Source organism: Pantherophis guttatus, chromosome 6 (genome assembly GCF_059756535.1).
Source record: "Pantherophis guttatus breed Tessera chromosome 6, ASM5975653v1, whole genome shotgun sequence".
NCBI lineage: Eukaryota > Metazoa > Chordata > Lepidosauria > Squamata > Colubridae > Pantherophis > Pantherophis guttatus.
In genome coordinates this window covers 14,167,424-14,180,504 of record NC_142068.1, presented here as the reverse complement: position 1 = coordinate 14,180,504, position 13,081 = coordinate 14,167,424, and the positions used below count along the sequence as shown (strand labels likewise).

At 38.7% G+C, this 13,081-nt stretch overlaps 1 protein-coding gene across 6 annotated transcripts in view; it reads right to left on the bottom strand.

The window, feature by feature from the left end:
- TBL1XR1 (TBL1X/Y related 1) overlaps positions 1-13,081 on the bottom strand; it is a 220,624-nt gene that overhangs the window by 151,625 nt on the left and 55,918 nt on the right. For 2 of the 6 annotated variants that reach the window (XM_034438948.3, XM_087872504.1), the window contains exon 2: positions 10,964-11,051. The exons of the other annotated variants lie outside the window; for them this stretch is intronic. The gene's annotated coding sequence lies outside the window, so the exon portion shown is untranslated. The remainder of the gene's footprint in view (positions 1-10,963; positions 11,052-13,081) is intronic. 6 annotated transcript variants of the gene reach the window in all.

The window sequence follows — 13,081 nt, the reverse complement described above, 5'->3', positions numbered from 1 at the left end:
GGAAGAATAAATTGCAAAAACTTCAGGGCCTTTTTGTATTTAAAAACTTTTAATTTTTTTTCTTACACAAGTCTCTGATTGGATTTACATATTAAGTGCAAAAGCATGGTATGATTGTTTGAGCATATTCAGCCACTGTAGTCTAGAAACCATGATTGTGTTTAATGTGTTGTGTGAACTCTGGAAATGGTTAATTTTAGCAAAAAGAGAGACTACTGGCTCGCAAAATAATGTTTGAACACAGTCTCTCAATCTTGGTTCCATTTTGGACCAATGATAAATCTGTAAGGCGATTATGCTATCTATTAAACCTGATCGTGACCGATTACTCTAGTAAATATTTCTGAAATTTTTACACCAAGTCAATTCAACTGGATTTTAGGCACACAAACCATATCTCCAATGGTCTGCATTTTCCAGTCATTTCCAAATAAGGCGTTGCAAAATTTGTCTCTTTGGCTTGAGACAATGATAAGAGATCCCACATTTCTTTAAATACTTTAAAGTAATACTTTAAATAATAACTTACAGGTAATTGTCAACTTACAACTGTTCAAAGTACAAAGAGGCTGAAAAAAATTACTTGCGTCTGGTCCTCCCACTTATGACTGTTGCAGCTTCTCCGCAGTCATGTGAGTACGATTCAGACCCTTAGCTAGTGGTATGAATTTACAACATTTGCAGAGTCTCGGAGTCATGTAAATGTCATTTTCCAACATACAAAATCAGGGGAGGAGGGCCAGATTTACTTAACGACCATGTGATTTGCTTAACAACCACAGCCAAAAACGTTATAAAATTGAGTGATGTGATGACTCACTTAATGACAGCATTGCTTAACAACCAAAGTTCTGGTCCCAACCGTGGTCATAAGCTTAGGGAGAAACTAACGATAATTAAGACGTAACAGCTGAGTTCAGAGAAGTGCACTTCCTCTCCTTTGTGATAACCGTTCAAAAAGATGAAGACTGGAAGAGCTCTCCCTTTAGTTGTCTATTTTCTACAGTAGGGGTCCCCAACCCCCAGTCCGTGGATCGGTACACGGCTGAGGCCTGCCAGAAACCGGGCCATGCAAACAAGCTGCAGTGATTCACTTAACAAATGTGGCAAGGAAAGTCGTACAATGGGGCAAGACTCATTTAACTAATTTCTCACTTAACAACGTAAATTTTGGGCTCAATTGTGGTCGTAAATTGAGGACTACCTGTGGTGAACTTGCATAATTTGTCCACAGTAAACCCACGTTAACTCCTATTAATTGGAGCTTGTCCATCAGGTTCTGCAACCATCTCCATTAGTTTCCTCAGTACTCTGGGAAGTACTTCATTGGACCTAGGGAGTCACATTCCTTAAAATTAGCCAAGTTTCTCCTTATCTATACTAAGTTGCAGTTCCCTCCTTCCCCCAATGGCAGAACCATGATTAGCTACGGTTCTACTTCCCTTCTGACAGATGCAATATAGACATTCAGTTGTTCTGGCTTTTCGCCCCCACAATGTCACTTCATCACCTTCTCTTTGTAATACACTTACAATCTCTTCGACTTGCCTTTTATTTCCAATTTACACAAAGAACCTTTCATTGTTGTTTTAGATATCTCACACAATCCTCAATTCATTCTGAGCTTTGGCATTTATGAAAGCTTCCGGAGACTGGTATTTCTCATATTTACCTCTGGTTGTGGTTCCCCTCCTTTCTTTTCTTACATAGGCCATTTTTTTATGTTTTGTATTTTCATATATCCATACTAGCTTTTTTATTAGATTTCTTATACTTTTTCATGTTGTGGGGTTATTTATGATTATGATTTAAGGATTTCTCTTCACAAATTTTTAAACACCCTTCCTGAATAGTTCCCTCCCTAATGATTTGAAGCTAGTGGAGCTGACCAACTTTTCCTCAGAATTGATCGAATTCCTGTTCAAGTCTTCCTAGTTCCTTCTATGTATCATAAACTCTAGGATGACATGACTGCCCCTCCTCAAGGAGTCAGTCACTTTCACTTCATCTAATTCCTTCTTTGTAGTGAAGTTTAGACTGTTCTTTTACTTTCTCTTAATTGAAGTTGTCCACGAAAGAGGGCAGTAAGTTGTTGGATCTGTGGCTCTTGATAAAGAGTTAGATATCCAACAGATGTCAGAATAACTGAAATTATCCCATAAACACTATTGAAAACCTCTTTGAAAACTGATCATCTGATCTAAAGGAGCATTGTCTCACCTGAACGCCTCTTCTCAGTGGCTGCGGAATAGTCCAGGAATGGTAGCAATACCCATTCCTGGACTATTCCGCAGATACACTAGAGAGTAAGACCTTATTTGTGTCTACTATTTGTGTAGAAGTCTACAATAAACTCCCACAGCTATTACTGTTTTCTTTCTCCCTTATTCTTAGCCAGATAATTTCAATAAGATTTCCATGCTGTTCCTGGGTTGTTCTTTTTTGAAAAAAAAAATTGAAGTCTTCCAATATTATGTGCTAATTATATGTATCATCTCGTCAGGTTTCAATGGTGCCTATCTCATTATATTTGTTTTTCTCAGTTAAGGTCTTTCATTCTTCCTGTTTACTTCCCATTCTCTGTCCAGAAATGCAATTGTTCAACTGAGAAACACAGTGCAAGTTTGCAATTTTACATGATCCAAGCAAACAACAATCGTGACTGAAATTTAAAAAATAAAACTTTATGTGATCACACATAATTCCAAACCTTTAAAAAAAAACTGCAAAAAATATCCTAGAAAATATACATGTAAGTAAAAAAGATGTCAAAAATCTTACATTTACTTCAACCCTTTAGAATATCAGCATACAACCTCTTTTAACTGCTTACCTTAATTGTATGCAACACATTCCCAAAAGTTCTGTTAATTGGGTATCTTAAAAACAGAAACTTGTGAAATCTGTTCAAGCACTTACATATATATGAGGTTTAGCTAAAATCCAATTACAAGGATTTAACATGCATATCTGTGTTGAACATTTTAATATATGGGGAAAATATTACTGGACGCTAACAGTAATTGCTGTATCAACTATTCTGTTCATCTGTATTTTTTTTCCAAACACTTTAGGCTTTAAGTGTTAGTTTGGTAGGCCGAACTCATTCATTTGCAACAATAGCTTAATTTACTGGCTGTAGACTAGGATCAGAAAAGCTTTCAATTATTCCACTGTAACTAAGAAGCTGCAAGAATGCTGAAAGTTTAGGCTATACATTGCAACCGATGTATATGCAGAAAATATTTCTCAGCGATTGCCATAAACTTTTTATAATAGAAATATTCAAATACTGTGAAAGGGTCAAACAATCCGTATGGGAATTTGGCACAATTTTTTGTGTGATTTTTAATCGCAATATCCTTCTTTAGCACATTGTGGTTTAGGTGGGCCTACTTCAATTAACTACGGGCAAGGAAAACATAATTTATGTAGGCGGGTGAAGGAATGCAACAGTGTCGGTGTGTGTAAGGCTGTGTGTTTGAATTCAATAGTGTCACAAGAAAAATGAACCATGGCGGAGATGGAAGTCTGCTTATTTCTGTGGAATAGCAATTGTGAGGGTATGGTTCTAACCTACAAAATTGGCCTATAGAGAATTAGTTTGCTATAGTAATGAAAGGTACCACAAGTCTCAGTCTAGAGGCATTTACCAATCTGCTTTTTCTTTTATCTTTGCACAATTACCAATTCAGAAACACATCGTGATAACTTCAAATGAACATAAACATATTCAAACATATTCCCCCATCCTCAAATTAACAAACTCCTGCTGTTAAACCTAATAGAGAAGAAAACTATTTAGAAGCCATGTCGGTGTAGTGAGGCGATTATGTTAGATTTACCAAACGGAAAATGTTGATCCAATAACAGTAATTTGCTCCAATCATTCTATGTTTCTTATATCATTAAAGAAACAAGAGGTTTCATTTTAGTCAATACTAGGGCAAATCAGAGACGGCATCTTAATATTTGTGGGATTACTTTGCATGCAAGTGTTTTATTCAGCCAATGTAAACAAAATTTGTACTACGAAGTCAGAAAGGACAACAGATACAAAGGTCATCCAGCCTATTGATTTTCAAGTTAAAATTGCAACGCATAAATGGGACTTTATCAACAACATTCTAATCCAGATTGTAATAAAGTGGCAGGAAAGGAAGACAGAAAAAAAATTGGGGGAATGAAAGGAAAGACAAAAAAAGAAAAACAAAATAGAATTGAAGATTGGGACCCATTGAATATTGAACAGCAGGTACCGTATTTTTCGGAGTATAAGATGCATCTTTTTCCCCCCTAAAAGGGGGTGTAAATTTAGGTGTGTTTTATACACTGAATGTAGCCCCGCCCACCCACTGGCCCCCACCCTTTGCCCTCTGCCTTGCAGCAGTTACCTCCTTGCAAGCAAACAGCAAGAAAAAAACAGCTCCTTTCAGCTTCAGCACAGCCTAATTAGCACAAGTTAATTGGATCAGCCTCCTGACTCTCAGCTGATTTGCTCTCAGCTGTTTTGTGCATGCTCTACTGCTTGCTGCAAAGAGATAAATTGCTGGAGCAGATTTTTTTTTCCTTGTGCTAATCAAGCTATGCTGAAAACAAAAATGAAAGTAAAGCAGGCTGTTTGCTGCAACGAAGCAAAATTGCTCAGAAGCACAGGCAGATTTCTTTTTCTTTTTTCCTCACCAAAAAAGGTAGGTGTGTCTTTTACTCCAGTGCGTCTTATACTCCGAAAAATACAGTAGTTCTTGACTTACACCAGTTCATTTCATGACCATTCAGTTATAACAGAACTGAAAAAATTAACTTGACTGTTTTTCATACTTATGACTCTTGCAGCATCCCTAGGATCATGTGATCAAAATTCAAATGTTTGTTCCATTGATTCATATTTATGACGGTTCCAATGTCCCAGGGTCATGTGATCACTTTTGGCAACCTTCTGACAAGCAAAGTCAATGGGGAAGCCAGATTCACTTAACTGTGTCACTAACTTAACAATTGCAGGGATTCCCCTAACAACTGTGGCAAGAAAGGCTGTAAAATGGGGCAAAACTCCCTTAACAACTGCCTCAACAACTGACTACCTGTACTGAAATGTACAAACAAACAAAAATCGGAAACAATTGTTGTAAAACCCAACCTTACGAAATTTAGTGTTCAAATGTGTTGGCAATTGTTCACCTAATATCTGTAGTATTCAAAATATTTTTAAGTAAAAATTAACTTGATCCGTTCAGTTTGGAAATGACTGCAGCTCAAAGTAGCAGATTTTGAGTTGAGAATAGAGCAGTTTCAAGGTCAAGATACTTCCAGGATAATTAAACAGAGCATTCCAAATTTGAGACAGATTAAAAGCAGCACTTGAAATTTGGAGGGCAAATAAGCAAACATGAAAAAAAAAAATTACGCCAGAAAATTCTAGACATCGGATTACCTCAGTATCTGGATAATAAAAAAATCTTCAATTTCTGAATAAACCACTCAGTCCTATGAGGCAGACCAGACTAGGAAAGTCATGCAGGTCTATACTCGGGGTGAAATGCTACCGATTCAGACCGGTTCAGCTGAACCGGTAGCGATGGCGGCGGGTAGTTCGGAGAACCGGTAGTGACGGCAGCACAAGGCTCTGCCCACCCGCCCAGTCATCTGTTTTTTACCCTCTGCGCATGCGCAGAGGGTCCGCGTGCGGCGAGTGCACTTCAAAACCGGTTGGGAAGATAAGTAGATTTCACATACTGCTTTTCTTACCAAGATGTAATAACAGAATCTTGCAAGTCTAAATATGCTTCCCTCTTCCTTTATCTTTGGTTCACTAGTTAGGGTCTCACCTGAGAGCTTTCTCAACTTTTCTCAGTTTTAGCCTTAGATGCAGATTACTTTTATCTGATTACTGTTTTAATAGAAGTTCTTCCTATCCCTCAAGGCTATTCCTCCAACCCAGGGCAGTCAAACTCGCGGTCAGCGGGCATGATGTCATGCGCTGGCCACACCCACACCTGGTTTAGCAAAGGGGGGGAAGTTGTGATACATCATGTGACGCCACTGTGATGACACAAGTTTTTCACCCCTGCTCTACCCACTTCAGAACCAGAATTTTTGTGGGGGAGACCTTAAAAAATGTCATTCTTGTAGCTAAAACTGTAAACCTCCAACCAGCCTTATATACTTTCAAGAACATTAGCTTTACACCAGGACTCTTAACTAAACATACCATGTTCAACAAAAAAATATTTGCTAGTTACTTATGTACACATGACCAGGAGAGACAGCCCTACCACCTAATAAATAACTGGCATATTTCCATTTTGGTCTTGACTCATTTAATCTGCATCAAAATCATTATTATTTTTTTGTCAAATTTCAGTAAGCTGGTCAACATCCAATTGCTTTCCTCAGTCTAATCTGTCCTTCAAAATGTTTTGCTACTATGTTGGTCATCACTAACATTTTGAGACACTAGTCACTTATTCTTTCTGAGTCAATGAAGTGTTAATACCACTTTATAATGCTTTGGTAAGGTCATACTTGGAATACTGCATCCAGTTTTGGTCACCACGATATAAAAAAGATGTTGAGATTCTAGAAAGAGTATAGAGAAGAATAACAAAGATGATTAGGGGACTGACGACTAAAACATATGAAGAACGGTTATCACATCTTCCTTCTCTAGGACATATTCTGATGCAAGAATAAGGTTGCATATCATTTTCTAAAAATACTTTCAACAGCGCAGTTTCCTTCCCAATTTTCCTATGCAATTTTCTCTGGTTATATGTCTGAAATTAATAAGTTCCTCCATCACTGGCCAACCAAAATCAGCTCCACACAGCAAATGCCAATGCTTTGTTCCGGCAACATGTCCTGGCCCCCTATTCCAAGTAAGATTGGGACGATTAAGGAAGCAGATTTATTGCAGAGAATTAAGTAGCCATAGAGAGAAGTTCTGGTTTAGAAAAAGGCTGTTTTCTGGAATGATAATAAGAATCAAATTCCCAATTCACCAGGTTCAGTAGGAGGCTGAGCCACTGAAGTGTCAGCTTCATCAATCTGGCAAGAGGAAGGACGATTAGAAAAACCGAGGGGGGGGGATTGGGCTGTGATTAGTCTTCACATCAAGTCTTAAACTATGGCTTACAAACCAGTGGATGAATTCACACATTACACTAGACAAGAAATGTAAATTATACGTTAGCACAAACTTCCAAATATTGGTGCCTTCCAAATCTGTGGAATTCAGCTTCTAGAATACTTAGTAATATTGATGATGTTAATGTTTACCTATTGTGCCTGTTGAGAAGAAACTGGTTTGGTTTGATGTGCGAATTGAGCCAAATCAAAGAGAGGAAAGGGGAAGATTCAATAAACGTTGTCAGTTACCTGTAGAGATAATCAATTATGGATACTACAGAAATAAAAGGCTTCAATAAGACTTTAAGGGAATCTGGTAGACCAGGGGTGGGCAATTAATTTTCCTATGAGAAACCGGTATTGTTGTAGAAAACTGAATGAATAAGTTTGTAAAGGTGCATAGGCACATAACACATGCATGTACATGTGTAAACTGAAAAAAGGAGTTGCCTTCAAAATAAAAGCAATGCAGTTATATTGTATGCATGCCATACAGCTATTTACATTTGATTCCCAATTTCCTGTTGACTTCACACAGGTCAGACAGGGACAGTCAAATGAACGAATGTGGCCTGGGAGTCATAACATACCCAGGTCTGCGGTAGAGTATGGGAATTTAGTCTTGGACTAAAGAGCTTTTAAAAATTAATGGAATTTACATAGCTGCCCAACTCATTTGAATGTGACTCTGGGTGGCTTCTGCAAATAAAACAAAGAATAGTCCACATAATAAATAAAATATAACGTTCAGATTCCTTCATCCTTCCCATTTTTTAAAAAACCATATTGGTTGTGCTAAGGATTAAGAAGACTTGAATGCAATATCCAAGGGCACTAACCGGGGTGAAATTCAGCAGGTTCTGACAGGTTCTGGAGAACCAGTAGCGGAAATTTTGAGTAGTTCGGACAACCAGCAAATACCACCTATGGCTGGCCCCAGAGTGGGGTGGGAAGGGAGATTTTGCAATATCCTTCTCCCAGGAGTGGGGAGGGTATGGGAATTTTGCAGTATCCTTCTCTTGCCACACCCACCCAAGCCACACCCACAGAACCAGTAGTAAGAAAAATTGAATTTCACCGCTGGCCCTACACTTCTTACACTGAATTTCTTCACAGAGAAAATAAGACTTCCAAACAACAGTTGGGTTGAGTCCCTATTCTCCAAAGTAATACAAAGCAAAATGAAGACGTAAAAGCTCCTGGAGGGATACTTTCAATAACACAAAGAACCAACTTATTTTAAACAATGATTTTATTCCCATGGTGATACACCTGTTCAACTTGGGAGACAGCATTATTTGAACCACTTTGCAAATTCACAGGAGCTTCTAATGTGAATAGGTGCACCCATTCAGTTGCCCCAGTTACATTTAATACAAATAATAAAACTACCACATCCAGTCTGCCAAAACTCAGGTGATCTGCAAAGAGACTGATAAGAGACACACACTTTTTAACTCTTTGCTGCTATATAACAGCCATGCAGATTTCTGCATTGTCGATCTCAAAACTCTATAGATACAGTGAACTGGCTTTCAGACGGGAATCATAAAGTACAGTTTTCTGCTCCAAGATCTTATTCACAGAAACAAAATGGAGCTTGTCACTGTCACTGATTGTGCTACCCTATACAACAGGGGTGTCAAACACAAGGCCAGGGGGCCGGATTCGGCCCACGGGATGCTTAGATCTAGCCCGCAGGGCCACCCTGGAAACAGTGAGGGACTGGCCCGCAGTGCCTCTGCCAACAAAAACAAAACTCGGGAAGGCCGCGTGCAGCCCTCCCATGCTCTGTTTTCACTGGCAAAGGGTTGCAGGAGGCCCTTGCAGCGGAAAACAGAGCTCGGGAGTCTGTTTTCTCTGACAGATCGCTCGGGCCACCACAGGTACCCCGACACGAGTGACAGTAAGCTGGCCACACCCATTCCAGCCCCCACCGAGGTCAAACACAACCCTGATGTGATACCTCTTCTATACAACTAATGGGGATTTTACAGTTTCCTTCAGAGGACTGTTTAGACTTCTACCTCGTTTGCAGAGTATAGCATTTGTTGTCATTGTACAGCATATATACAAAGAAATTGATCATCAGTCTTGCCAAAATTTTCTCAGTCAACATAAAACACATATATTCACTATCAGATTCCCTTTTAAAATAAGCTGTCAAAATTGTTCATACCATTAGCAGGAAAAGTTGCAGATATTGTACAACTACAATTGGTGACCTAATCCATGCCTTCTATACTTTACCCCAAAAAAAGCATTAGATCAGGAGTCCCCAAACTTGGCAGCTTTAAGAGTTGTGGACTTCAACTCTCAGAATTCCCCAGCAAGCATAGCTTATGGGAGCTATCCCATAGAATTATGGGAGTTGAAGTCCACAAGTCTTAAAGCCACCAAGTTTGAAGACCTCTAGATTAGATAGCAGCCTCAAAGTCAGGATGGGCAGAAGTGATCACTATTTATGGACCATATGGTTGTGACACCAGCAGTGATTAAGTTAAAGTATCTGTCCAGATATTTCATGCTTGTTATTTCTACTTTTCATGCTAGATGTTAATTTCATTAGTTTCATATCGTTTTCTACAGACGTTCAAGGTGGTATACACATTAGTTCCTCCTATATTTTTTTCTCCAGCGTAACAAGCCTGTTACGTAAGTTGGAATGAGTATGGCTTGTTCAAAGACACCCAATAAGCTTCCATTCCATCCTGTCATACAATGAATGTAAAACTAGACTGCCTTATTGATAACCAACTTTATTAGAGTTAAGAGAGACTAAATCTGTGTGAGATCAAATACATTCTCTCCTCTAGCTATTGTTTCATTTATTTACTATATTTATGTGTATTCAGTACACTACCAACATAAGAACAGCAATAGATGGAAAGTAAGACACAACTATATTTATTTCACTACACACTGAAATAGAATTTGATTGTGGCATCTCTTTAAAATGCTACAAGTGGAATCCATGTCTCCTGAGATTGCTGAACTATAACTCCCAGTAATCCCGGTTTGCAAAGCAAATGGGAAATGCTACTAAGCAGCTACTTCAGCAACCTCTGGAGCAGGGGTGGGCATCTATGGTTCCTGTACTATCTGTGGACTTAAATTCCCAGAATTCCTGAGCATAGCTAGCTCAAGAATTCTGGGAGTTGTAGTCCACAGGTCATAAAATGGCCAGAATTGCCCATCCTTGCTCTGGAGGCTCACAGGTTCTCCACTTGTTTTTTTGTTAAAACATTTCTGGTTGTTTTTCCAGTAGCAAAGTGACTAAACAGAAAAGAAAGAAATGCAACATATATGATATTCAAATTTAAGGCCTTTCTTGTATCGGCTGCAGATAATAGCGCAAACAAAACAAACTTAGCAGAAACTTTCATTGAAGATACACATATAGCCTAGGAAATGCATGTCCAAATTATATAGCATCTGAAGAGATGCAAGGAAGTTGTGGTCAACACTGCAGAGCCACAAACACTGTGAAGCTAACTTGTTAGTTGCGAAATAGACGCTTATCTGTTAGAACAAAAGGAAGTGCCTCATTAAATCTGTTACAGAGAAACCTAAGTTAACAGCTGCAGTATTCAGGCTGTGGACAAGAAGATGATTTACAAGTGACCAAAGCAGCTGAAATTCTTCTGTTTACAGTTCTCAATGCCAGTTACATTTATTACAACTGTCAGTGGAAGCTTTTGCCCACGTTTAATAAGGCCAAGCAAAACCACAGGACTGAGCACAGAGCAAATCTACCTACCTTCTTTGTACTAAATCAGAAAACAGGTGTAGGAACACATTTCAATAGAGGCGGGAAGGGTCTATTACAACTCACCTTGCCCAACTCGCCATGGCCAACTTGCTCAGCCAACTCACCACGGTCAATTCGCTGGAGGACAACTCGCCACGGGACAAGAGTTACACTAATATCGAGGGAAATAGTCAAATAGAATCATTAATGAAAGGATGCCAAAGAAGGGTCAAAATAAAAGGTCAATGACAAAATTAAAAAAAAATTTAATTATTAAAGAAAATTAAATTGTTGAATTTTCCCATAGCGAGTTGGCCATGGCAATTTGTCCAGGGGTGGGATTCAGCCGGTTCTGACTGGTTCAGGCGTACCGGTACTTCCGACAATCAGCTGAGAACTAACCGGTTCGCTCCGGCAATCAGATGGGCCGGCTGCCCTCCCCTGCGCTATAACCTACCTATATTTCTTTTGTTTTAAGCCCAGGTGATAGGCACAGCAGAGCTGATTGCCGCGCCTCAGCTGTTTTACTCAGTCTGGATTCAGTAGAAGGCAATTTTCGATCGTACTGAGCATGCGCGGAAGCGCATGTTTGGCATGCGGGTGAGCGAAGCGAGCGCCGCGAACCGGCTGTTACAACCGGTGAATCCCACCACTGGATTTGTCCCGTGGTGAGTTGACCATGGTAAGTTGGCTGTGACAAGTTGTCCCATTCTGAGGCGGGAAGCCCTGACACTATAGCTGCATTCACGTGCAGTCATTATTAGAAAGGAATATGTATGCCAATGCAATGCACACTGCTTAAATTTTTCTGATTGATTATTCCTGACAGGGAATACCACTGATCAAAGTGGAACTCCTCCCATGTGTTTAACATCAGTTATTTTCTAAGAAACTGGTTGCTCTTCTCCTAAGGATAATTCCTGGTTTAAGGCAGTTGCCTGTCTGAACAGAAACAACCCATTGGCTACAATTCACCCTTGCTGCTAACGCTAAGCAAAGTGAAGCACAAAGCCATTTTACATTTGGTTGGAAGAAATAAACAAGCAGGGACAGTTGCTACACTTAGCTACTAAGGCTCCGCACACTTTGAAAATGATTAAGAAGTGCTTTGAATCGTAAGTAAGCACAGCCCCGCTCTATTCATTAAAGCAGCTGCATCTTTTTTAAAAAAAAAAATTTACAGAAGCCACCCCCCCCAAATCTCATTTTGATTTACAAATGCATTTTAGCAGGCTTTCTTTTATCAGAGGTGCAGATAACAGCTTCAGAGAAAAGGCCTCTTCAATGATGATGTCACTCCTACAGGGATTTGTTCTCAGGAATATTTGTATGATGCCTATCTTCATGATATTTTTACAACTAGACAAGTCACTTAAAAACAGTTCTTAGGCTTTTATCTCTCATATCTTGCTTTAATGACACTATTTATTTTTAAAATTCCTTTGACTATTCCCTCATCCTCAACCCCCCAATCCCTTTTTTGGTTCAGTCTAGTGTTTTTCCCTTTCTTCTAATTTCTTGTATGTTTCTTCTAAACTTGTATGCCTATTTTAATGTCTCGTACACTGTTGTCACGCAAGATATAAATCAAAATAAATTAAACCAAAACCTAAATAAGGTAAATAAGTTGTCTACTTCAGGACAAGTGTATGGACTAGATGAAGTAGTTTAAAATTAATTATAATTGGTATTATTTTATATTCAATGAATGTCCTTTTTCCTCTTAATCAAAAGGTAGGCTATTTTAGAAATTAATTCTTAATTCTTAAGACAGAAAAGACATGAATGATGAATGAGTTTCACACTATTGTATTACGTTTGTTCATTTACAAATGAAGAATAGAAATGTCTTTTTAAAAAATGAAAAATCAGAGAAATAACTGCTTGGAGTATATCCTGAAATAATAATTACTGGTATTTGATTCTCTTTCTCCTCAAGAAATTTAAAAGCTGTTTTCAAGTTCGACAAAATTAATATTTGTCAGAACTGTAAGGATAGTTTACAAAACAACACTGTTTTAGCCGTTCCACCAACCATCACATAATTACGTCAGTTAAACTACAGAGACACATCAGCGTACACACAAATTATACAGATGTCATTCTGCAGGAGCAAGCAAAATCAGCATTGTTAAATTGCATAATTAAATTTAAAACCCTAAGAATGCTATCTAAATTACACTGTATATTACACGAATTCCT